Source organism: Pseudorca crassidens, chromosome 11 (genome assembly GCF_039906515.1).
Source record: "Pseudorca crassidens isolate mPseCra1 chromosome 11, mPseCra1.hap1, whole genome shotgun sequence".
NCBI classification, from domain to species: Eukaryota; Metazoa; Chordata; class Mammalia; order Artiodactyla; family Delphinidae; genus Pseudorca; species Pseudorca crassidens.
Genome location: NC_090306.1, coordinates 20,561,230 through 20,587,725, shown reverse-complemented (window position 1 = coordinate 20,587,725; position 26,496 = coordinate 20,561,230). Strand labels below are relative to the sequence as shown.

Sequence of the window (26,496 nt, the reverse complement as noted above, 5' to 3'; positions counted from 1 at the left end):
CCACGATGATATCTCCCATCGATTTCTGCAGCAGTCTCTAAACGGGTTCCCTGCCTCCATGCTGGCCCCTCTCGAATCTGTTCTACAGGCTGCAGCAAAATTCCTCTTTCTAAGCATGCAAATGTAATCACATGGCTTCCCAACTCTCCTGTTCATGTGTCTCCACACTGCCCTCGACATTAATTCTAATCTCTCTCACATGGTTTAAAGGGCCCTTTAGCGATCAAGCCTGCTCACCGCTGAAGCTCCATCTTTTGCTACCCACCCATTCCTTCTGCGGTGCTTCTCTAAGTTCCCAGACTGTGTCAATTCTCTACCTGTGGACTCCGGCCATCCCCATGAACCTGCTCCTCTCTAATCAGCCTCTCCTCTCTGCTTATGATCTCTGCACCCTCCCCCCTGCAATGTATTCATCCAACATACTTTTTGAACAATAACTATGCACCAGGCATCGTTCCCCATGCTTAGACCACAGCAGGGAGCAAAGCGGGCACATCACTGAGTTCACGAAGCTCAGAGTCCACTGGACACTCAGAGAAACCAACTTAGGCCATTGCAGTCCTTTGAAATAAGAGCGGACACCGGGAGCTCCAAGAGCCCCGATGAGGGCATCTCACTCAGGCTGGGAGCAGGAAGCTTCCTAAGGGCGGTGTTATTTAGAGTGTTAGACCTGAGACAACATAGAAAGGTGAGAAGCCAGGGAGTTTGTGAAAGACCTCAAAATGCAAATCTTTCTTACGTCTTCTGCCTTTTCTTCTCCCTTCTCACTCCTCTAACTCTTGTCCCTCTCCACATCCCACTACCTCCATTGTTTAAATAAACACTTTTTTCCTTCACTTGTGGCATCCGTTTTTCATGCAGACATTCCCAGCTCTTCAGCAAACCCACCAGCTCCCTTTCTTCAAGTCTCTCCTCAAGGCGAAAATGAGGAAGCCTCATCCCTTTATTGAAGCCCCATCATCCATCTCTTGGACAAAGCTATCAGCTAACTTATAGCTAACGAAGGGCATGCCCAGATGTTCTCTTTTTATCCTTCTGCTGTACACGTTTTTCCAATCGTCCATTTGTCTGATCATATTTCCTAATTGTCTACAATGTCAAATTGTCTATAAGAAATGGGCAACCCATGATCTCCCCTCCAAAATAATACAGCACAGATCAGGTTAAGAAGCCTTCTCTCAGAGCCTTGAGATTCCTGTCAGACCTCAGGCTCACCACAATAGCCTGGTGGTAAGCTTTCTAGACTTTCTTGAGTGATAGTTATACCTCACACACAGGAAAAATTAATGATCAGCTAACCCCACAAATCTCTCAACCTTCTACTTTTAAAGGGTCATATCATATCATGTTAAAAAGAATTAGGCCCCTTAGGGGTTGTCATTTTACATAGTCCCTCCATTCAAGAATGGTTCCCATTTTAAATCTAAAATATGGCACAAACGAACCTATCTACAAAACAGAAACAGACTCATAGACATAGAGAACAGACTTGTGGGCAAGTGGTGGGCAGGAGGGAGAGGGATGGACTGGGAGTTTTGGTGTTGGTAGATGCAAACTATTACAGATAGAATGGATAAACAACCAGGTCCTACTGTATAGCACAGGGAACTATATCCAATCTCCTGTGATAAACCATAATGGAAAAGAATATAAAAAAAGAATGTCTATATGTGTATAACTGAGTCACTTTGCTGTACAGCAGTAATTAACACAGCATTGTAAATCAACTATGCTCCAATAAAAATATACATATAAAAAAGGATGGTTCCCATTTTAAAAGATTTTAATAAGATGAGAAATATACTAGGATAAATTTGCAGTCTCCCCACCTCCCACCCTCTCCCAGGGTAAAGAAGAGGGTGGCCTTACCTGTGATTGGTCAGTGGCTGCAGGTGACTCTGCCTTGCATCAGGAATGTCATTGTTTTCCTCACTCACTACAGCCTGAAGATGTGGCAACAGGGCTAGTGCTGATATATAGGAGGAAGCTAATCATTTCATTCTTTTGTTGGAACATTTTCCTACCCACTTGCAAATAATCTTCCCTTTCCTTTAACAGCTTCTCTCTGAAGACACCAACAATAGCACTTGCATGAGAAGAGCTGCGGTCGGAGCCCAGGAGGAGACAACGGAAGGCTGGGACCAGGGGTCTGGGCTAGAGGTCAGTGTCCACTGGCTTCTGGCTAACTGGCTACCAGTCTCTCCAAAGGGAGCTCTTAACAGAGGCAGATGGAGACTTCCATTTAATTCCATGTGGTATAAAAAAATGTAATTGTTCACCCATAAAGGCAGTCATGTTTCTATAACAATGGCTTCATTCAGGGCTGTCGAGAGTCATGATTGCCAGTTCTTTTGGGGACTTTATGAGCAATCATTTTCTAGGTCTGAAGCAAAAGAAGAATCAGAACACAAGGCTCTCTTTTTCCATTTTTGTTTTCAAAATATAAAAAGAGACATCACCTGAATGCTTTAATCATGAGCACCTTTGTGATGACACTGGAAGCGGGGGGTGCTCTATGCATCTCTGACCTGTAAAGTCTTAGCACTTTAATCACTTCTGATGCCCTTTCACAGAGAAATTAACAGGTCAATAAAGACAAGTCATAGAAGGGGCAGGTAATAAACCAAGATGTGGATACTGTTACACACCATATGGCAACTCTTGATAATACAGAATGGCTGGAAATTTCAAGAAAAGACTCATCCATTCTGAGAGAGATTCTATGTTTATTGTTCTCTAACATTTCCAGTATACATTTGGAAATTTAAGAGCAGAGCTGCCATATATGGGATCTGATCAGAGGGGTGAGTAGGGCTGAAATCAGACAGGTTCCTTGGCCAGCAAGCCTTACACCCTGACTCCCTCTAATTCATATATATGGGCTAGTGGAAGCTCTGTTTCAGAGAGTAGATAATAGAAAATTAACAAATAATCTAAATATTCAATAGTAAGATTCTGGTTGAAAAATAAATATAAAATCATTGGGACTTCCCTGGTGGCGCAGTGGTTAAGAATCTGCCTGCCAATGCAGGGGACATGGGTTCGATCCCTGGTCTGGGAAGATCCCACATGCCACGGAGCAGCTAAGCCCGTGCGCCACAACTACTGAGCCCATGCGCTACAACTACTGAAGCCCACGTGCCTAGAGCCCGTGCTCCACAACAAGAGAAGCTACTGCAATGAGAAGCCAACACACCACAACTCTCGCAGCAACTAGAGAAAGCCTGCTTGCAGCAATGAAGACCCAACACAACCACAAATAAATTTTAAAAAATCATTAAACAAAATCATTAAAGCAATGGTATATATGAATATAACTACATGGAAAAGCAGGTTAAAAATAGAATATAATATATAACCCCATTTTTGTGAAAGAAATATATGTAAATACACAGAAATACAAACATATACTATATATGTGTATATGTATACAGTCATGAAGTCTATCTATTTATCTATTCAGGAAAAAAAATTGGAAGACACACCAAAACGTTGACTGCAGTTGTCTTCATCTGGTAAGTTTTTGAGAGACGTGACTTTTTTCTTCTGCTGAAGAAAGTGTACTAACTGTGTGTGTGTGTGAGAGAGAGAGAGAGATGGTTATTTTTTATGTGATTAAAAAAAAGTTAAAACCCCAAATAATGGATTGGGGCTTAAAAAATAACAACTAATAATATCAATAGTTACTTTAAAAGAGATAATTGTGAACTAGAAACCTGAAATAGTGTTTAAAACTACCTGGGCAAGTTAAAAAGAAAGTCTAAATGGTCTGAGGACAAAGTATTATTGACTGTTTGATTTGTCAGTTTTCCAACTGTAATAACTGTGGCTTTATGACAACATTTTCATAAGCCATAAATAGCTGTTAAAGTGAATGATCAGGTTAGAAAGGTAATTATAAAGTAATTCCACCTCTGGTATTGATTGCGTTCAACAATTCCATTCAGAAGAGTAATATTATATTCCCTTTAAGCCATTTGTTACTACAACATTCAAAGAGATATAGTGTATAAAGGAATTATATATTTTGGACTCTGCATTAGTTTTATTAGGAAAATGGGGGAAAGGAGGTGTGTTTAGATGTGGCTTCCTTTCCCTGACTTCTCCCTTTGGAAGAATTGCATTCTGGTTAATCTGTGAGGTAAGAGTCTGAGGCTAATATCTATCAGCACATATTAAAGTGTCTACCAGGCATCATATTGGTACATTTAACATTCACACCAATCCTGTAAGATAGGTATTTACCATTTAAGAGACCAAGGCTCAGAGGAATTTCCTAACTTCCCCGTGGTCACACAGCCAGTAAGGTGGTGGTCCCAAGATTCATACTCAAGACTTTCTGACACCAAAGACTCTGCTCTTTCCAATTAGACCACAGTTATAACAGCCCATGGTGATAGATTGCATTGTTTTTGAATATTATTCAATCTCCCCTTTTCTGTAAGAAGATTATACATCCTGCCCCATCACCTTTGGTCCTGGTTGTATGGCCTGCTTTGGCCATTGGAGTGTGAGCAGATGTGATGAACACTACATACTTTAAGAGGCATCATGGGCTTTTGTGATCTCACTTGCTCTTTTCCCTCTGTCATATGAATGTCCCAAATATGGAAGCTCCTTCAATATGGGTCCCAGAATGTGAAGACTCGTGGAGCAGCGCTGAGCAGGGTCTCAGCAGCTGCCAACACAAAGCCGCCAAAACGTGAACAAATGTGTGTTTGTTTTCTATTGTTGCAAACAAATTACCACAAACTTAGCACCTGAAAACCACAATGTATCATCTCACAGTTTCTGTAGGTCAGATGTGTGGGCATGGGGCTATCGGATACCGTGCTCAGCATCTCACTGGGCTGAGATCAAGGTGTCAGCTGCTGTTCTCACTGGGGTTTGGAGTTCTCTTCCGAGCTCACTGGTCATTGACAGAACTTATTTCCTTGTGGTTGTAGGACTGAGGTCCTCTTTTCTTGCTGGCTGTGGGCCAGGGGTTGCTCTCAGTTCTTAGGGGCTGTTCTCAGGTCTTTTCAGTGTGTCATCTTTCATCCTCAAGCCAGTAATGGCACTCTGAATCTCCCTCCTGTCAAGTCTCTGACCAGAAGACACTCTGCTTTTAAAGGGTTCATGGAATTAGGTTAGATCCACCCAGATAATCTCCTTATCTTCAATTCAGCTGATTCATAAAGAGGAGGTCCCAAGGAAGCCAGCAGGGCCAGAGCCTGTGCAGCTGCCAGCTCCGTAAGGGGGTCTGGTGTGTGCTCCTGGGGACCCTGGATGGTGTGGGAAGGAGCTGGGCAGGAAGGGCCAGCGTCAGGACAGAGGAACACGCAGGGGCTGGACCTGGAGGGCGGGGAGCCCAGCACAATCTGCAAAATCCCTTTTCCATGTAAGGTAACACAATCACAGGAGTAACACCAAGGGACGGAGACCATGGGGGCCTTCTTAGAATTCTGCATAGCACAAAGAGAAAACTGTGTGGAAAGCCACAGAGACTTTGGAAGATTGATTTTTACTGCACCAAAACTGACTAATGCAACTGGCTACCTGAAATTGTATGTCTGTATATATAGAAAAAGGCACATGTATGGACACCAAGGGGGGAAAGCAGCGGCGGGTGGTGGTGGTGATGTGCTGAATTGGGCGATTGGGATTGACATGTATACACTGATGTGTATAAAATGATGACTAATAAAAAAAAAGATGTTAAAAAACAAATAAAAAAAAAGAAAAGGGCACAATTCATAACAGGCAGTTCAATGAATTTTCACAAAATGACCACACCTGTACAACCACCACCCAGATTAAACAAATAAACTAAAACAAACAAATAGACAAAACGCAGAAAATTATTAACAACACAGAAACCCCTTTCCATTTCCCAGCCCCTAAGATAACCACGATCCTATCTTCTAACACCATAGATTATTTTTGCCTGCTTTTGAAATCTTACAAATGGGTTCTGATTGCCTTCTATTAATACTGTATCTATGAATTTCACTCCTTTTTTGCATGCAGTTTTAGTTCCCTTCCTGTATAATATTCCATTATGTGGATATTCCACAGTTTTCCATTCTACTGTTGTTGATAGGCATTTGGTCAGTCCCCCCTCCTTCCTTCCTTCCTTCCTTCCTTCCTTTTTTCTTTCTTTCTTGCTTTTCTTTCTCTCTCTTTCTTTCAGATGCCTTTATATCTTCGATCTAACCTTCCCTCTCCCTAAAAAGGAGGGAACCCAATTTCCTAACGTCAATAACTTTCAAAGTTAATGTTTAAGAAACCCTCTCTGAAAGATTATTTGGAAAATCCCAACGAATGGACTCAGACCAAGAATGTAGGGAACGGAAGGAGGGGTAAAAAACAAGATATGATTTCATACCCTTGGCTTATCTCAGGGCAGAAACTGCTTGGACGAGACCAAGGTCATTTCAGCCATCACTCTGAGTGGAGCCGCGCAGTGTAGTGGGAAATGGAGTAGGCCTGAGGCACCATTTAGGGCTCTGAATTGGTTCCTTCTTCTAGCTGATAACATTGGCAAGTCACTACCTCTCTGAGCTTCATTCCCTCCATCTGTCGTGGAGGCAGTGGTAACCTTCCATTGAGATGTTTGGTTCCTTCTAACACTTCTACCCCTTATTTGGAAAGCAACAACACATTTTGCCCCAGCCCCAGTGCACCATCTGTTCTCTGGTCTTCTCTGCCTTGCTTGTGCCCCAGAAAACTGGCCTCTGTAGACTGCATCACCTGGTTCTCTTATCGATTTGCTTCGAACTGGGTTCAGCCAATGGAAGGCACTGGCAAGACATTGGAGGGAAAGCAGGGAAAGAGGTTGGATTATTCCCCTGCACACACACAGCTCCCTCCCTGCCTCACTGTTGTTCAGGGGTAGCTGCATTCCTCCCAGGCCACAGCTCTAGTGACCACTTGTCTCCAGACACCTTTGTCCCTCTTCTACTTTTTTTAAAAATTAAAAAAAAAAATTTTTTTAAGATGTGCCACATATTTTATTTTATTTTTAATTAATTTTTATTGGAGTATAGTTGATTTATGATGTTAGTGTTAGTTTCTGCTGTACAGAAAAGTGAATCAGTTATACATATACATATATCCACTCTTTTTTAGATTCTTTTCCCATACAGGTCATTACAGAGTATTGGGTAGAGTTCCCTGTGCTATACAGTAGGTCCTTATTAGTTATCTATTTTATATAGTAGTGTGTATATGTCAATCCCAGTCTCCCAATTTATCCCTCCCCCTTCTTCCCCCCACCCAGTAACCATAAGATTGTTTACTACATCTGTGACTCTATTTCTGTTTTGTAAATAAGTTCATTTGTACCATTGTTTTAGATTCCACATATAAGTGATATCATATGATATTTGTCTTTCTCTGTCTGACTTACTTCACTCAGTATGACAATCTCTAGGTCCATCCATGTTGCTGCAAATGGCATTATTTAATTCTTTTTAATGGTCAAGTAATATTCCACTGTATATACATACCACATCTTCTTTATCCATTCCTCTTTCGACGGACATTTAGGTTGCTTCCATGTCCTGGCTAATGTAAATAGTGCTGCAGTGAACATTGGGGTGCGTGTATCTTTTCAAATTATGGTTTTCTCTGTATATATGCCCAGGAGTGGGATTGCTGGATCATATGGTAGCTCTATTTTTAGTTTTTTAGTCCCTCTTCTACTTTAAACTTAAAGGTGATCATTATTTCTCATTCATTGGTAATCCACCATCCCTTGTTTTCTCAACCCAGTCCCTATCTCTGTAAATAGTCTCTTTATTACACTGTCTTCAGGCTTAAGCCATCTGAAGTGGATCAGCCTTTCCTGCAATGCCCCTGATACTAGAGGAGGGAGCCTAATCATATTGTCAAACATGATGGGGAACCGGAAACAGTATCAAAAGCTGGAGGCCTACTATGGAGAACAGTATGGAGGTTCCTTACAAAACTAAAAGTAGAACTACCATATGACCCAGCAATCCCACTACTGGGCATATACCCTGAGAAAACCATAATTTAAAAAGAGTCATGTACCAAAATGTTCATTGCAGCTCTATTTACAATAGCCAGGACATGGAAGCAACCTAAGTGCCCATCATCGGATGAATGGATAAAGATGATGTGGCACATATATACAATGGAATATTACTCAGCCATAAAAAGACACGAAATTGAGTTATTTGTAGTGAGGTGGATGGACCTAGAGTCTGTCATACAGAGTGAAGTAAGTCAGAAAGAGAAAAACAAATACCATATGCTAACACATATGTATGGAATCTAAAAAAATAAAAAGAAATGGCTCTGATGAACCTAAGGGCAGGAAAGGAATAAAGACGCAGACCTAGAGAACGGACTTGAGGACATGGGGAGGGGGAAGGGTAAGCTGGGACGAAGTGAGAGAGTGGCATGGACATATATACACTACCAAGTGTAAAACAGATAGCTAGTGGGAAGCAGCCACATAGCACAGGGAGATCAGCTCAGTGATTTGTGACCACCTAGAGGGGTGGGATAGGGAGGGTGGGAGGGAGAGGCAAGAGGGAGGAGATATGGGGATATATGTATATGTATAGCTGATTCACTTTGTTAAAAAGCAGAAACTAACACACCATTGTAAAGCAATTATACTCCAATAAAGATGTTAAAAAAGAAAAGAAAAGAAAAAAGCTGGAGGCCAAAGAAAACCATGGATTTAAAGAACCAGAGAGATGAGATGGAGAAATGATGAATCATAGTAGAGTCATGTGAGCAGTTTCTCTGCTAAGTTCTTTACATGCATGGCATTTAAACTTCACAATAACCCTATGAGTTAATATAATTACCTAATCTAGAGGTGAGGAAACTATGCCTTAGAGTGGTTAAGTAATTTGTTGAGATCACTCTTTAGTAACTGACAGAGCTAAGATTTGAATCCAGGACCTTTTACCTCCCAAACCCCTGCTCTTAACTAGAACAGAAACTTACTTTCTATTGCAGAAACAAGAGCTGTGGTTGACTGCTAGCTTACATACTTTCAAGACTTAGCATGTGGCATGGCTATGTCTCAAAGACCCATATGGGACAGATAATTTGGAGATATTTAGCAAGTTTATATGAGTTTGGATGAATACAGAGTTGGAAGGTCACGATGGGAGCAGCTGGCATCTCTTCTCTGCGTCACTTTCCGCTCTCAAAGCTTTGGCAACTCCCCATTGACCCCCAAATAAAATCCAACCTCCTTTTCCTGTCCTTTAGGGTTCTCTGCAATCATACTATAGCTTCCCTTTGGGGATTATCTCCCACCCATCACACACTCAACTTGCTCTGATCAACCTGACTTGTTCTTTGTGGTTCACTTGTTTTTTCATGAAGTTGCCTTCTCTCTATTTTTCTCCTTTGAAATCCTCTTAAGCCTTTCTGTCCCACTTCAAAGCTACTTCCTCCAGACAGATCTTTTCTTATCACCTCCGCCACAAGTTACCACCCCTCCCTCTTCTGAACATTGACAGCTTTGTTTACACTACTTTCTCTGCTCATATCATATGCTGCTTGGACTTCTAGTTGCCTACATTCATCTATCTTAGACGTTAGGAGCTTAGAGGATGGGGAACACAAAGATGAGGAAAACAAAACCCCTGCCCCCAGGGTGGTAAGAACACAAAGAACTGTAAATACCAATGCCTCTGTATATTTGGGGACTTGACTTTAGGCAACTGATAAGAATGGGGCATGTAAAAGAGTAAATGTTCACATATAGTTGAGGGGATCCGGGAGGGTTTCTTGTATAAAAAGACATTTGTATGTACCTGGAACTCTGGCTGGGCTGTCCACCATCGTAAGTCCGGGTAGGGCATTCTTTGGAGAGACAGAAGCCTAAGACAGCTTCAGAAATGTTGCTTTCATTGAGCATCCCAGTATCTCTGGTAATTAATGAAACTAGTAATAGTGTCTATCGTTTACTGAGTACTTAACACACGCCAGACATTGTGTTAAGTGCTGTTTGTACCTTATTTTATCTAATTCTCGTAAGAGCCTCCCCATTTTACAAATGAGAAAACCAAGGCTTAAAGAGTTTTGGTAATTTGTCCAAAGTGGCCCACGTAGTCAGTGGCAGAGCTGAAACTTATATCTATATCTAACTGATTAGAAAGTCCAGAAGATGAAATATGAGGCCACATCGCCTCTCTTGTTACAACTTGATATAATATATATTCCTTCTTTATGCATCTACCACCAATATTCCAGAGAAAATTCAAACCCTCAAAGAGGTATATGGAGCCAACATAATCCTCACGTAATATTTATAAACTGACAAATTTTAAGGAATCTAGTTATTTACAATGGATGTCTGAGAGTTCTTTTTAAAAATAATATTTCAAAACAACGTTCCATTTATCTTCTATTATATTGGTGCATTAAAATTATGCCTCTTTAATCTTAGGTACAAAACAAATTCCAAAATGTCTTTTAGTGATATAGGTTTTCTCTTGAAATATTTTCTAAAAATAAAATATGGTCCCACAGTAATTATGTTAATCACCATTCAAATCATGGTCTCTATTTAAATTCAAAACTGTACCTAGTGACTTAAAAAAAAAATTGGTCTTTGATATTTTTATCAGGATAAAAAAATGTCCCAGTGCCTCCCAAATTTACAAATGACATTATAGGATATGGGCGAAATTTACCAAAAACAATGAGCTTCCATTTTCCAGATGCTCGAGCAATGAGCATTAACATTGGAGTTTCCTGGGCGCAAGTTATAAACTAGTACAAGCTGAAAAGAAAATGTCAGTATTTTTTGTTTCTTCTCATAAAACCTTTTTTTCCCAGATGTTATGAAATGTTTCTGTGCCCAGTGTGGGAACAGTGATGAATTTTCATATTAACAAAATACGACCGTGCATCAAGATGTTGACAATTATGTGACGTATAGTCTTCAACTCCAGGATGAATTGATGAGGCAGTCACCACATTGCAGTGTTAACAAAAGAGCACTGACGTAAGGTCAGCTTGAGGACAGATTGCTAGCAAAATCTGCTAAAAAAGTGAGAGAGAGAGAGAGAGGGAGGCTTCCAGGGGTAGATTATTTTCTTCCAATAGGCAGAAGGATGGCAGGTGTTCACAAGTGTGGTACCACCAATTAGGGTGCTCTTTCTCGGGCCTCTTGGTGGATGCCTTGCTTTGGTGCAGAGAAGCGGCTCTGGAGAACTACAGGAAATGTTAGCTTTAGTAGAGACCGCAGTGCTAAAGATTTGGGGGGAAAAAGTCACATCTGAAAGACATAAAGTTTGGAATTGTCGGGGCTTTGGTTCTGTTAGAGCTAAAAGTAGCCGGAAACGAAAGGGCAATGGAAAATGGAGTCCTTGCAGTTTTATCCAATCTCTATTGGATGCCTGCATCAACATATGGACTTTTGGGCAATTAACAGTTTTTCAGATCATATATTCTTGTAAGAAATGTAGAGGGCTGAAAACATCTCCCAGAATTACCACAATAGCCTATTGTTAGACTTGACAGAAATTCGACCATAAAATGGGCAAAAGTTTGATTTGTTTAAACTATTTTTCACTCCCTAGAAAATACCACCAGCATCATGAACATCAGTGTTCTGATAAATATAATGTATCTCACGGAACAAGACTTAGGGTGACCAACTATCCTGGCTTTTCTGGGACTGAGGAGTTTCCCCTGGATATGTGACTTTCAGTGCCTCTGAAACCACCACTAGCCTGGGGTAGTACCAGGCAAACATAGATGGTTGGTCAGCCAACAATAAGATCAAATGTTTCACTTTCTGTCTGATATGCTAAATTGATATGCAATTTAAAAGTGCTAAGAAAAACAAAAAACGGCTCTTTTATTTTTAAGCCACTAACTTCTATTCCATTTTTTATATTACAGATTTGTTGGAAAACTAAATGATTTTTTTTAGAAATAAAATAATGCAATAAAATATTACCTTCTTTTATAAACTGAAGATTTTTTTTCATAGCTTATAAGGAGTGATTCAGTCATTTCATTACTTTAAAGCACGTGAAAGCTTTTGCTTTAAACATAGAACAAATAAATAAACCAACCCCAAAACACGAAATGCTATGACTCCTGAAAACTAATACACTGAAAGAGAAGATACAGGGATATGGGCAAGAGCTATTGCATTGGTGATGCCCATGATTCTGACTAGGGCTTTGTCCTGTGATGTGTTGAAAAGAAGGGCTCAAAGAAGCTGAGAAGCAGCGTTGTATTTGGGGATACAGCAGGTAGCTGCACATATGGATTGATGAAAGGAAATGATGGGAAGGGTTGAGCTGCTCAATGCCACTTCCTCATGCTTGGGCCTCCTTGACAGAGGACAAGCTGCAACTGAAGTGGGAAGAATAGGGGGATAGAACCTAGAAATGCACACCAAGACCTGAAGATCATCCTTTTTTTTGTTTATACTTAAGAACAGGGCTTCAGGCAATTCTATTTATTGCATTAGAATTTAATAATAGCTGAATGGTTTTAAAAATACATTTCAGAAGGAACATTGCACGTTTGTGATTCATGCTAATTTAAAATATAAGGTGTTCTATTTTCATTCCTTGCTTTTATATTGTGCTAATTGTACCTAAATGGAAAATGTTTATCTTTTATCAAATGAATGGAGCTGGATACAAAGCAAGATGGCAATCGTGGTTTCGATTTCTTTTAAAGGGCATATTTTACATACACCAAGAAAAATTAAGTAAATTAAATGTTATTAGTGTAAGTTATTTCCAGGTTGGAAAAATAGCAAATTTTAATTTTATTTTGTATTATTTCCCATTTCTCTAAAATGAATGTGCATTATTTTTAGAGTAGAACTAATAGTCTTTCAGTAAACATTCTTCTTCAAGAAAAATGAAACATTTTGATTACTTTCATTTTCTCTATTAGAGAAAGTGATAAATTAATAAGCATTTCTTGACTATTGCATACAAATAAAGAAGAAGGCATGATCAATACCCTCAAAAAGTGTAAAATATATCAGGAAAGGCAGACTGAACCTGAAAAAAGAAAATCATAAATATTAGGTTGTGATAATAAAAGTCAACGTTATTCAAGGTCATTCATTAAAAAAGCAATTTTAGTATTATTTTGTGCTGTGTACTACATCATACATATAATGGAAAAAAAAATCACTGATTATTAGAATCTGCCTGCATTTTAGAGTACAAAATACGTTCCAGAAAGTGCCCCCTTGCAAAAGCTTTATACATAATTTCCCAAAACAGCATTTAGTCTAAAATAACCCAATTTGCCCCAAACATCGATGAATGCTCACCCTATCCATAATCACTTACAACTCTCCATTTGTCATTCATCTCACTAATAGGTGTCTGTGTTGAATCTCCTCATTTATAGAGTCAATGGAAAACCAAACCAAATGTAAAAGGAGAAGAGTTTGCAGAACTTTAAAATCATCTTTGGATTCTAATTGGATCTACTTTGATTACAATTCTTATCATCTGAGTCAGTCATTTTCATTTTGAGCCGAGATAGATCACCCATAATGTGATACTTCTCTTTATTCATCTTTAAAATGGAAATAAAGCTGATCACATAGAATGAAGGTGATGCTATATCTTCCACTTGCTGAGAAAAATTACCTTCTCTAAAAAAGTCTTTGTGGGAAAATTAACATCAAAACAATTATAATGATTGGCCACTAAGTTTTTAAAGGATAAGATAGTCTTTTTTTTCTCCTCACCCAAATAAATGGAAACATTAAAAACAAGAGACTGTTCCCTAATTAGAAGAACCGAAAATAGTTTTTCACCTTCCCTAAGAAATCAAGCTTGTTATTGTTACTATGCCAACAGGTTGTCAGTTGAAGACTAGAGTTTCTCTGGTCTGCCTGATTATTGAGCAGAAGGAAATAGAACATTTTATTAGTATTATTTTTATTTTAAAATAAAAAATCAATGCCTTTATGCTCTCGAATGGTTGGAATACAGGTACAGTAATAAGAACTACACTGCAAAACAAATTTGGTCACTAAATAAGGGAGCTAGGCTCAAGGCACATAGTATGCCATCTGTGACCTGCTGGTAGCTGGGCAGTGATCTCTTGGTTGTCCTGACTGGACTCTGAGTCCCTTCACTTGGCCTTGTTGCCCTCTCCCTGGTGGGAAATACTGGGTCAGTAATAATGTGTGGATGAAAATCCATTCCCTCACCAATCAACAAGTACTTACTGAGTGCATACTACATACCAGGTACTATCTCAGTACCTGACACAGTGTTTGAATAAATGGACAAAATTACTACCTGGACTCACATTCTTGTGGTGGAAACAGGCCAAAACCAAACAGGTTAAACCCATAAATAATATCAGATAGTAATAGCAGCTATGAAGAAATATAAAGCATATTAAGTATTAGGAAGATTTTTTTTTTTTTTTTTTTTTTGGTGGTACGCGGACTTCTCACCGCTGTGGCCTCTCCCGTTGCAGAGCACAGGCTCCGGACGCGCAGGCTCAGCGGCCATGGCTCACGGGCCCAGCCGCTCCACGGCACGTGGGATCTTCCAGGACCGGGGCACGAACCCGTGTCCCCTGCATCGGCAGGCGGACTCTCAACCACTGCGCCACCAGGGAAGCCCTAGGAAGATTTTTGAAAGAAGAGGGAAATCCTGAAAAACTAAAAGCTTCAAGAAAACCATAATATTTTAATTTACCTATAACTAGGCCTGATAGATGTAGATTACATATGCATATACCAGTACATCAGCCATTTTCTTTAAATGAATATAGATTGAATAGGACCCTCTATGTGTCAGGTACTCAGATCATTGCTGGGAAAAGTGAGACATGGACTCAGATCTAGAGCTTAAAATATTCAAGGCCCTAATACCGCTAATGGTATCCCCAAATTTGAGACCTCCAATTCTTTTAGGACTCTATATTTTGTCCCTCTCTTGAGTAAATTCCTTAAAGTTTTCCAAGTATGCTTTATTGCTCTAAAAAATGCCTTTGGGATATTTTCATGTAGTTTCTTACAGAAAAAAGAAGGTTCAACTTTTCACTGTCTAGCTTACCATTTTACATAGAAAGTTCTTTTGTGGAACTCACGACTTTGGGAGGTAGTAATGGAAGAAGATATAAGTGAATTTTGAAAGAATTTGAACAGTTTTATGAATGGCAGATCCATTCCTAGCAACTAAGAAAACCCGAAAGATTTGGAGTGTGCATTCTTCTAAGGAGCCTATAAAACAGAGGTTGCACTGCGGGATGAAGAGAATTGGGAACGGCATACAGTTAGGAAGGAAAACCAAGCCCTCCCTTCCCTGCTGAGGTTATGCTGGCAATAGATGACAGAGCTGCAGGAACACTGGACCACCCACTGTGTCAATTCCTGTGTTCTTTTCTGACTGTATTTATTCTTTATTGTCTCATAAAGAACCTTGCACTGACTTGGTGACTTTGCTGGACAACACGTGGGTGTTATATTTTTTTGCAGCCATAAAACAACTGCAGCGATTGCGGTAAGCGCACTTAATCTGCTTTTTTTCATGATCAACGTTGGGCATGGATTATAATTGTTTGCTTTCTTTACCTGGATTGAAGATCATATTCTGCAAATAATTCTAAGGTGCTTTATAAATTCTGTATACAGCCAAATAGAAATGTTTGTTTTACAACAATAGCCAGGGTTGAGCAAAACAGGGTGTTCACACCGAACTCTTGGGAAATCCTGATTGTAGAAACTTGTGCAGATACATTTCTAAGGGTTACAAGCTGTTCCCTTCCTCCTCTAAAGTTTTTTGTTTGTTTGTTTGGGTTTTTTGTTTGTTTTGTTTTGTTTCAAGTACTTGTTAATCTTCAGACCATCAGGGTCATGTCCTATTGTCCTTGAGTTAATCTTGCTATCCCAGATCGGAACACGACTGTATTGTGTGAGGTGCCTTTGAGGAAGAACCTCATCAAGCTGAATAGTTGACAGAGTTGAGACCTACAGCATTTCTGATGAAACCTTAGGGAAAAACTATTCACATAGGAGCTTGTCGGGCTCTGAGCCCTGTGCCCAGACCTCTCTTTTCCACTCGCAATCCTCCACGTACCCCCATTAATTCTCTTCACACAGAGGCATTGTGGTCCTTTCCAATTCAGAGAACACTGCAATAGGAGAACCATTAGCACGAGTTCTGGGTGGTGGAACATGGTGTTTCAGCCCATTTCTTCTGACAGTACGGCCTGTACCGAGGCGGGCAGTGGCAGTCCTTTGGAAGATCCTGCCAGTTGGTTAATTAGTGGCAGAACCCACATGTGCACAGGGGATATTATGACATTTTCCCTCTGAAAGATTATTTCTATTCACATTCTAAATTCTGAAACATTGAAGTCAAAATGTTAATAAGCTAATGAGCCTGACTATCATTTTTTTTCAGATTTGGAAACTGATTTTATTATATTGTAGAATTAACACATTCTCCTTTTCCTTCTACATTAATTAACTTATTTTGAAATGTACAGACTGTGGAGATTGTGTAAGCTGTAATTTACACCATCTCAGCATTGCCTTGGGCTTGCTTCAGGTTTACAGCATCGATCTGCCTCTCAAGTTTTCTTTGTTTTCCTTAATTTCCAGCCATGCCTGGATATGGGCTCTTCTGCCTTTCTTTTTTATTTATTCACTTCCACAATCCAGACCAAGGCTCAGCTGTTTCCTTTAGCTGCAATTTAGTCCTCAGAAGAGCAAGGCTCTACGTTGACTTTTGAAATACTTGTCCACCTTCAGTATTTCACCAGTTTATATTATTTTGGTCAGGTCATCATGACATACTGCATCATTTCTTAAGTTGTTTTCTTACATCCCTGCCTGTAAATCTATTTGATTAGATATAAGTGGCAGAGTCACTTTGGCCTTACATTTGAATAAAATCTGCTCTCTCGCAAGCTGTGTGTGTGTGTCTGTGTGTGTGTGGTGAAGGCTGGTGGTGGGGTGATAGGGTGAAGAAGAAAAGCTGGGGAGAAAACATTCTTATGCCTGTGGTATCAGCAGCTTCTCCCAATCCAAGGAAGGATTTGAAATACACCCTCAACACCCTTGCCCTTCGATTCCTGAAAGACTCTGGAATCGAGTTGGGCAATCTCCCGTTGAGAGAGATTGCCGGAAAATAGGGAGGTTCCCCAGAAATTGCTTACAGAGCAGCCTGGGTTTCTCTCCAAATGTAGGCAGTCTTGGGCTGATTGGCAAAAAAAGTAAAGAGATTTCTGGAAGTAGGAATTTGCTCTGGTAATGCCCCACACCTGTCCAGGCTGTTTTTTATTTTATTTTAAATTTCAGGCTATTCGAAATGGTTAATTTTTCAAAACTCCTCTGGAACCTGTATCATGTGGGGAGGAGGGAAATAATGGGCGAGGGAGGGATGATATAGACGTTCAAATATGATTGATTGAAAATGTATGGAAGTGAGCAGGTCAAGCTCTTTCTTTTCATTGATGGTGAATGATCTGTACACAGTGGGCACTCAGAAAACATTTAATTTAAAAATATTTAATGTTTATCGCTTACCAAAAAAACTTTTGGTGGGGATAAAAATATATATAAGCTAAAATGTTTTAAAGTAACTTCCAGAACTCTGTAAAGCAACCATCAGGCAGAGGTGGACTAACCAGCACTCAGCAAGACCCAAGCAAGGGATGGAATGAGGAAGACAGGAAAATCCTGCTTAGCACGTTCTTCAGGGGCCACTGCCTGGGCAGTGAACTGGCATCTCCCATGTTCCACCCTCATTCGGTTTCATGACCCCGGGCTTTGAAGGGTCACCTTGAAAAATGATCTCAGCCCCAGATGCCATGGTCACTGACCTGGCATGACCTCTCCCACATCTGTGTAGGCCGCTGAGCTGAGGAAGTTTTCACACTCCCGGATCCCAGTAACTCTGTGGGTGTCCCTGTCCTGGTTAGGATCTTCTCATAGGCTCTTGTCCTTGCTGACCCACGCCTAACAGGAAGCATGAAATCGGGCAGAAGCTATTTGCCTCTGTACGCAGCAGATGAGGTCTGGAGTTAGTCTTGCAGATGTAGACAAGAGATCCAGAAATCTGGGGGTAATCACTATGTGACCTGTGCCATACCAGGCCCTTCTGTATGTCTGCGTTTATGCCTTGGACTTCCATTGACCATGGAAGTGCCTGATGTCCCTCCTTACCCTGAGCTCGGCTGGCTAGCTGGGACACACCACCCTGCCTCACTTTTTTTTTTTTAATTTTTTTTTATTTTTTGCGGTACGCGGGCCTCTCACTGTCGTGGCCTCTCCTGTTGCGGAGCACAGGCTCCAGATGCGCAGGCTCAGCGGCCATGGCTCACGGGCCCAGCCGCTCCGCGGCATGTGGGATCTTCCCGGACCGGGGCACGAACCCGTGTCCCCTGCATCGGCAGGCGGACTCTCAACCACTGCGCTGCCAGGGAAGCCCCTGGCTCACTTTTACTCAGCCCTGTTGTGTTGTCTCCAGTCTTTCAACAGACTGATCACATGGCTCCACTATGAATGCATGGGTCCCACTTCCCGGAGTCCTGCTTCGCATTGTTCTGGTGCTCCTGTGGGTACCTACCTAGGCTGGACTAGAACTTGACGTGGCCACACTCACTTTTGACTGCATATTCGGGCTATTGGCTATTTTCTGGGAGGTCAGAGCCATAGCTGGCTCAGTTTTCAGGATTGTAGTTCTTGTTTCCTCTTCTTGTCTACTGGCATTTGCCACCGAGGTCCCAGCATACATTCATGCATCTGTGTGCAGGGTAAGAGCACACGCCCTTCTTTTCTGCCTGTTAGAGCTGTTATCTGACACATTGTCCAGCCCTCATGCTGCCCCGAGCTGGCTGTAGTACTCGCCAGTCCTCTCCAAGCAGGCTGGCCCCGTGGTCCTGATGCTCCTACTTCCTCTCCTGTAACTAGTTATGTCCTGGAGGGACAGAAGGTCCTTTCAAGTCATTATTGTTCTTAGTGATTCTTTTACTTTACCAGTCAGCATCCTGGTTTATTCCATCATCTTCACATAACCAGGTGAATCTGGCGAAGCTGCATCGATTTATTGTGTTCAGTAAATGTTTGTTGCCAAGATTTGCCCAATTATGGTGTGCCTTGTAAGTTGTGCTCTCTCTAAGAAACTCAATGAAAATGAACTGAGCTAAGACAAACAAATTGGGTGATAGTAAATGGCTTTAAAATGGGTTTATGAAAAATATCAACAGAGAGTTCCTTTATATAGTTTTCTGGCGCATTCCTAACTACTGACAGAGATAGAGAGACAGAGAAACAGTGTCAAGAACATTACTGATAGACAGTTAAGCAGACAGAAAGGCAAAGTATATTTAAATCAATAGGGCTTGATTTCCGAAGTTTTATTCAGTCACAGTCAGTAAGAGCAGATTAAAGAAAAGCTACATTAGAGACTAATTTGTGTATCACAGATGAAAATTTCTATATTCTCCTTAAACCTCCAACTCCATGTCCTCTTAACGCTGGAATAAAAGTAAGCCACTGTCAATCTCATCCTCCATTTCTTTTTTTTTTTAATTAAAATAAAAAAAATAGAAGTATAATTTTTTACAATATTATATTAATTTCAGATATACAGCATAGTGATTCAGTATTTTTACAGCTCATACTCCATTAAAAGTTATTACAAGATAACAGCTGTAATTCCCTGTGCTATATCCTCATTGCTTGTCTATCTTATATATAATAGTTAGTGTTTCTTAATCCCCTACCCCTAATTTGCCACTCCCCACTTCCCTCTCCCATTTGGTAAGCATTTAGTTTGCTTTCTACATCTCTGAGACTGTTTCTGTTTTGCACATACATTTATTTGTATTATTTTTAGATTCCATATGTAAGCGATATCACACAGTACACTGACTCCTCAGCCTTTTTCTCTGGGATGCAGTGTGGTGAAAAGGGGGAATGAATATGGGTTTGGGGCCTAAAAGTCTGTATGTGTCACTTGTTAGCAGAATGGCATATAACTAGATAAATTACTTATCTAGGCATAAAATAAATAGATAATCTGTTGAAGGCATCTGTAAAATGAGGACTACCATGTATCATTGGGACCTTTTAATGACCAAATGATGAAATTTCTGTAACAGAACTTGCAGGGTGTCCAGCTCAACACATAGCAGTTTCTTATCCCTTCTTTCCTCCCTTTTCCTAGTTTCTCCCAAAGGAAGGGAAGAGCATCTCCAAGGCTGTCAAGCCTCTTGTGCTGACCTATTGCCCCAGCTCTCCCACCCACAGTGGGCTCCCTCACACATCTGCTCCCATCCCCCATTATAAAGCATGCTATCTCCCTCTCCCCAGGTACTTTCTCTTCTGCCTTTGATGGGTTCTTGAAAATAAATTCTACCTATATTTTTTTCTTAATTTCTGATGATTTTCTTCTTTTCAAAACCAATATACTAAAATGAGTGGTGTGTTTTCACCACCAATTTTCTCACTACATGTCATCTCCTTAATTCTTAATGGCTTGCACAGACTTTTAAGTCCCTCTAGAAGGAAATTTCCAGAGTCTGGAATGCTGTCCTTCTGGCTTGGTGGGATTACGAGTAACTTTGAAGTGTCATCCATGCTCATCAGATGATAGGAGTGTTTTTGCATGTATAAAGCGTTAAATACATTAGAAGTATTGTATTGAACAGGCTGCCTTGGAGAATAAAAGAAGATACAAGGAATTCAGGTCATAAAATTTGAAAATTATGTAATCTTACATTTTCATCAGCACTAAAAAATTGTATTTTTGAAGCAGGATATAATCTCTAAATTGGCCAATATAATATCCTATAGGAAATGAACTTTAGATATATATGAACAAGAAAGACAGAAGGAAAGAAAGAGAGAAAGAAGGAAAAAACAAAGGAAGGAAGAAAGCGAATTGTGCTAGTGTCCCTTTAAGAAACATCTGTTATTATTTTGACCCATTTTGCATAGACTGAAACCTTTCCAGAAGCATCATACATTATACATTTGGTAAATTACAGCACTTTTACCTAATTGCTCCTTTAGGAGCTAATGACCCCATTTGCTGCTTTGTCTAAGACACCTGATGCAATCAACACAGAAAGGGTGTGCTCAGTCTCCTACACTGCCTAGAAAATTTGCATTTAGTTCAAAATTAAGTGCAATTTCAAAGTGTCTTTTTTTAAAAAAATCTAATCAATCTAGTACACTGTAGGCATTGCTGAAACAACACATTCGCTAAAATTTGGGAAGGTGACTTTGGTGAATGGATTTTTATCTTTAAATAGACTCAGCTTGCTGTATATGCAAAATGACTACTTGTGCAGAATCAACCATGGAAATTCACTGAACATGCCCTTTGCTCTCATAACATTGAAAATCACAGCTTAACCTGAAGGACCTCATTTAGTTAAGAAATCAGTGTGTGATTTATACAGGTACCATGTAGAAACCTTATCATGGGTCTATGCCCAGCGTGCTTTTCTGTTATAATTATTATTTGTAGAGGTCGATTTGTGGTTTGGATTGTCTTTTATTTTTGAATGAATACTTGATTTCTTGGCCAATAAAAGTGTAAGCATCGTATAGTTTAAAAATAACTGTCTGTAAAAAGATGAATAGTATAGTTCAAAACTATTTCTCTATTCACAGAATCTGAGAATTGTAGAGCTGGCAGAGACCTAAAAAAATAATATATTCCAATGCCCTTATTAGACAAGCATGCAAAGAGAGGCCCATGAGAGACCAAGTGACTTGCCAAGGTCTGTTTCTCCCTGCAAACTTGTGACCAAATTAGGATAAGAACCTAGTTTATGAGATACTTGTTTCCACGGAAAATACACACTTATGAAGGGACTTTTAAAGAATTTAAAAATCACTTTATCCAACTCATGATAATATAATGCATAAGTAAACAGACTTATGTTGGAAAACCATTATTCTAATTAGCTGGTGTTTTTGTATATATAGAGTATCCTTTTCCAACTGAATTTTGTATTGTCACATTTCTTTTAAGTGAAAATGAGTAATTCAGTAATTCTTGTCATCTGGAGTCTCAGAGACTAAGGATTTAATTAGTTCCACTGATAGAAAAAAAAGGTCTTAGGCAAGTGTGGTGTATGAAAATTATAATGAGAAAGTTTACCCACATACTATAATCACCTACAAGTATTCGCCATTTATATATAAATACAGCCAGTGGATTGCTAGTTTTGCTAATTACAGACAATATTTATCTATTCATTATAAGATATTATCTACTAGTTTAACCTAGCTTTGGTGCTTATTTATAACTGAAAATAATGAAAGTGGTAGAGTTGAATATAGACTATATTTTAATTCTAACTTTTCACTCACATCAGTCTGTATTACAGTATACAGTGTTTTATAGTATAACAACTCAGAGGATTTGCTTATGGTGATATTTCTCTGAAATGTGTTTTCTTGCTGCATATTTTTAGTCTACTTTTTCCTCCTATAATAATCAAAGCCAGGGAGTATTGAAAAAAAAGACCTTTGGGTTAACACACATGGGTAGCTGACACCATCAGTCTTAACACAGGTGCCTCTCTAAAGGGCTTCAATAAAATCGCAAGTTACAAAAAAAAAAAAGAAAGAAAGAAATCCCGGGGCCAGGTTGGGTACTGGCAGTCCAACAACAGGAAAGCAGAAGACCATTTAAAAGTAGACTAGGGCTTCCCTGGTGGCGCAGTGGTTGGGAGTCCGCCTGCCGATGCAGGGGACGCGGGTTCGTGCCCCGGTCCGGGAAGATCCCACATGCCGCGGAGCGGCTGGGCCCGCGAGCCATGGCCGCTGAGCCTGCGCGTCCGGAGGCTGTGCTCCACAACGGGAGAGGCCACAACAGTGAGAGGCCCGCGTACCGCAAAAAAAAAAAAAAAAAAAAAAAAAAAGGTAGACTAGATCCTATAAACCAAGATGAATTGGGGAAGATAGAACGATCAAATGACAAATTAGGGGCCAATGAGAGATCAGAGGGAGCTGAGAGGCAGGTAAAGGCGAGGATGGTTTCTGAGCCCATTTACAAACACTGAACTCTAATTGCCACAGACTCTCCAGGAATAACTGACCTGCTCTTGCTGAGCTGGGATAGGTCTGCCACCACACACCAGCTAGGCCACCACCTTGTCTCCTAGTTTTGGGTTCACCATGTGTCAAAAACATTAATAAACATCTACTGTGTGTATATGTGTGCAAAGTATTGAGACCACAAAGAGGAATTAGACAAAGTTATAGCTCTTCAGTAGTTCAATCTAGTGGCGGGCAAAGGAAACTCATATATACTGAACACCTACCATGCGCCAGCCGTGGTGGAAGGATTTTGTCAATACATACACCATCTGTGATGGGTTGAATTGTGATCTCCGAAAAGATTTGCTGAATTCCTAATCCCAGTACCTCAGAATGTGACCATATTAGGAAATAGGGTTGTTGCAGATGTCATTAGGTACTGGAGTAGGGTGGGCCATTAATCCAATATGACTGGTGTTTGCATAAGAAGAGGAGAAAAGACACAGAGACACAGGAAGATCCCAATGTATAGACACAGGCAGAGATTATAGAGGGATGCATCTATATGCCAAAAACACCAAGGATTGCTGGCTGTCACCAGAAGCCAAGAGAGTCATGGAGGAAACAGACTGTCCCTCAGAACCTTCAGAAGGAACCAACTCGGCAGACACCTTGATTTTTGAGCTAGCCTTCAGACTGTAAGACTGTGAACAGTTATTTGAAGCCACCTAGTTTGTGGTACCTTTTGACAGCAGCCCTCAGAAACTAATATACCTTCTAATTTAATCCTTATAAGAATTTACGTGGTAAGTAGTATTAGCCCCACTTAGAAACTAGATTTTTTTTTATAACTACCCTTATTTCAAAAGAAATAGCTTTGAGATTAGATAGAACTGAATTCACATACTGGTCTGCCACTAACTAGCTAGAAAAGCTTGGACAAATGGTTTAAAATTTCCTAAGCCTACATTTGCCCTTATGTAAAATGGAGATCATCCTACTGGGGTTCATACTTCCTTCTTTACACTGGCCGCCAGGAAGCTAAAAACCAAATTTGTAGCCCAAGTATACAGGATCCCAGACATGCTATTTTGTGTGTTTAAAAATCTTTTGGTACCATGTAAACTTTTATTAAGCTGCTGTACATTTTTGAGGGGGTAAATTAAGTTAAACATAAAGATAATTTTAGATAAGGCTGATGCCCAAAGAATATCACTCGTAAATCACATGACAGGATTGATAACATTCCACCAGCGTCTACGTGAGTGGCCTCCAAAGCAGGGTTCTCCACCCCATGAGATGAGATGATCCATTCAGGTGAAGGAAAAAAATGTTAGAGCTAGTATGAGCAAAAAAAGAAAGGGAAAAAGCGTTCCTAATATTTACTAAATTTGACAATCATATCTCACTTAGTCCACATCAGGGCAGTCAAGTGTGAGACAGCCGGAGGGGAGTGGGAGTTCATGGCTGACTGCAGTGCACAAACTGGTTCTTCCGTGAAGGCGTGCTGAAAAGTGGTGCACCTGAGATGTGCCTACTTAACTGAAGTTCCAAATCACATTGTTTAGCATGAACTAAGCTTACCCTCACAAAACGGACACATAGCTTAAAAAGAAGCCTGCAAACAAATGGTAGATAGAAGATAATACGCAAATGCAAGTGAACGTGAAAAGTGGAGGACAGACACTCCTTCCTACCCATAGAACAAAAAGCTCTTTTTCAGCTTCATTGTGCAATGACAACAATGATGATTACTTATATATAACAAGAAGTTAGCCCCTGAAATTCGAAATCATCAGTAAGTTATTTGAAAGGTGAATTATATCAACTATCATGAATGAGCCCTAAGTATATACTGTGCTTTGATATTTTGTGTACAGTTTGTGTACAAAAATGTTTTGCTTGAAAATAGTAGTGTACAATTATAAAAAGTTTGACGATCAATTGCCTTAACAATGAGTATATACTCGTCAACACCCTCTTCCTAAATCTCCCTTGAAGCTTCCTTACAGAATTGTTTCTATAATTACAAAGCCAGCATAGGGAGAGTCATCAAAATGTTTTGAAGGATGGATCCAATGTGATAGGTTCAGAAACATAATTTATTAACAGCTTTGATACTCTCTTAGTGTCTCCACTAGCATTGGCCAATGGAACTATATACAATGATAGAAATTTGTATATCTGTGCTGCCCAATATGGTTGCCACTAGCTACATGTGGCCATTAAGTACTCGAAGTGTGGTTAGTGTGACTGAGAAGCTGAAGTTTCAATTTGCTTTAATTGTAATTAATTAAAAATTTAAATTTAAATCGCTACATGTGGGTAATGCCTACAATACTGGACAGTACAGCTCTAGAATATGAGGTCCTTGAGAGAGGTTGCTGAGTTCCTTCTAAGATTCCCCAGCACTTAGCACAGTGCCTGATACATATTTATTAAATGAAATGAGAAATCAGTAAATGCAGCACATATTATAGGAAGATAAAGAATAACCACCATGGCACACACATGTATCGTTACAATGACCGCTGCACTCGTTAACCTAATATGTAACGTGGAAAGAGTTTACTTAGGAAAATACTCGTCAAAAGTCCTTTGTTTACAGGCTAATTCGTATAAGGTAAAATATTTTGAAATAAATTTTCTGTATGATTAACCTGGGTTATCAAGCAGATAAGATCTCATAAAACCTATAAAACTTGTGAGAGTCTTGCCAGAGCATGAGAGCAGTAAACTCATGGGCTCACTTCCTTTTAAGGTGACTGCCCCTCCGGGTGAGGTAGGAGCACATCCCACCTCATGCTGGGTGCTCCAAGTCACCACCCCAAGCAGGCACTTCAGGACAGCCATCCTGTCTTTTCACTGATGTGTAGCTAAGAAAAGCTGGCTGCCTGAATTGTTACGAGGACTCCGTGTGCCAGATTTCCAGGTCTGAGTATAACAGGAGAAAAACTAGGGGAAGCTATTTTCAACAGCCAGCAAGAGCAGGCAGCTCTGGCATTTCCAGAGTCCAGACCCATCACACTAAATGGGAAATGAATGCTGGATTTTTCCCATCAGACAATTAACTGGCTTACCTCATTGCCTTGCTACACTATTAACACCTGACACCAGAAAAGGGTCATATTTGTCATCACCACTGATATGAAAGAACAATATTTCTTCATAAATGTGTTAATGAAATTTGTAAGGTAATGAAAATGGCATGAATTAAAAGGCTGTTTTTGAGCAAAACATAATACAGTCTATTGTGAAGTGCAGAAGAATGTTTAAGAGATATATGATATGATCCCAGGATTGTAGAAATAAATATGCTATAGAATAAAAACAGGAAAGATGTATGGAAGCATAAACAGAGATATCTCACAGAAGTGGACTTTTAGGTGATTCTTCTTTTGGCTTATCCGTGTTCCCCAAGTTTTCTCCAATATATACACATTACTTTTATAATAAAAATAGCACCATATATATATATATATATATATTTTTTTTTTTCT

The 26,496-nt window shown here is 39.9% G+C and overlaps 1 protein-coding gene and 1 pseudogene across 5 annotated transcripts in view; both read left to right on the top strand.

Moving 5' to 3' along the window:
* Nucleotides 1-26,496, top strand: part of LMNTD1 (lamin tail domain containing 1) — a 440,677-nt gene that overhangs the window by 297,741 nt on the left and 116,440 nt on the right. For 4 of the 5 annotated variants that reach the window (XM_067695956.1, XM_067695955.1, XM_067695954.1 and 1 more), the window contains 3 exons: nucleotides 2,059-2,160; nucleotides 3,464-3,515; nucleotides 15,407-15,491. The gene's annotated coding sequence lies outside the window, so the exon portion shown is untranslated. The remainder of the gene's footprint in view (nucleotides 1-2,058; nucleotides 2,161-3,463; nucleotides 3,516-15,406; nucleotides 15,492-26,496) is intronic. The other variant, XM_067695958.1, reaches the window with a different exon arrangement.
* LOC137202720 (tigger transposable element-derived protein 1-like) overlaps nucleotides 5,425-26,496 on the top strand; it is a 32,646-nt pseudogene continuing 11,574 nt past the window's right edge.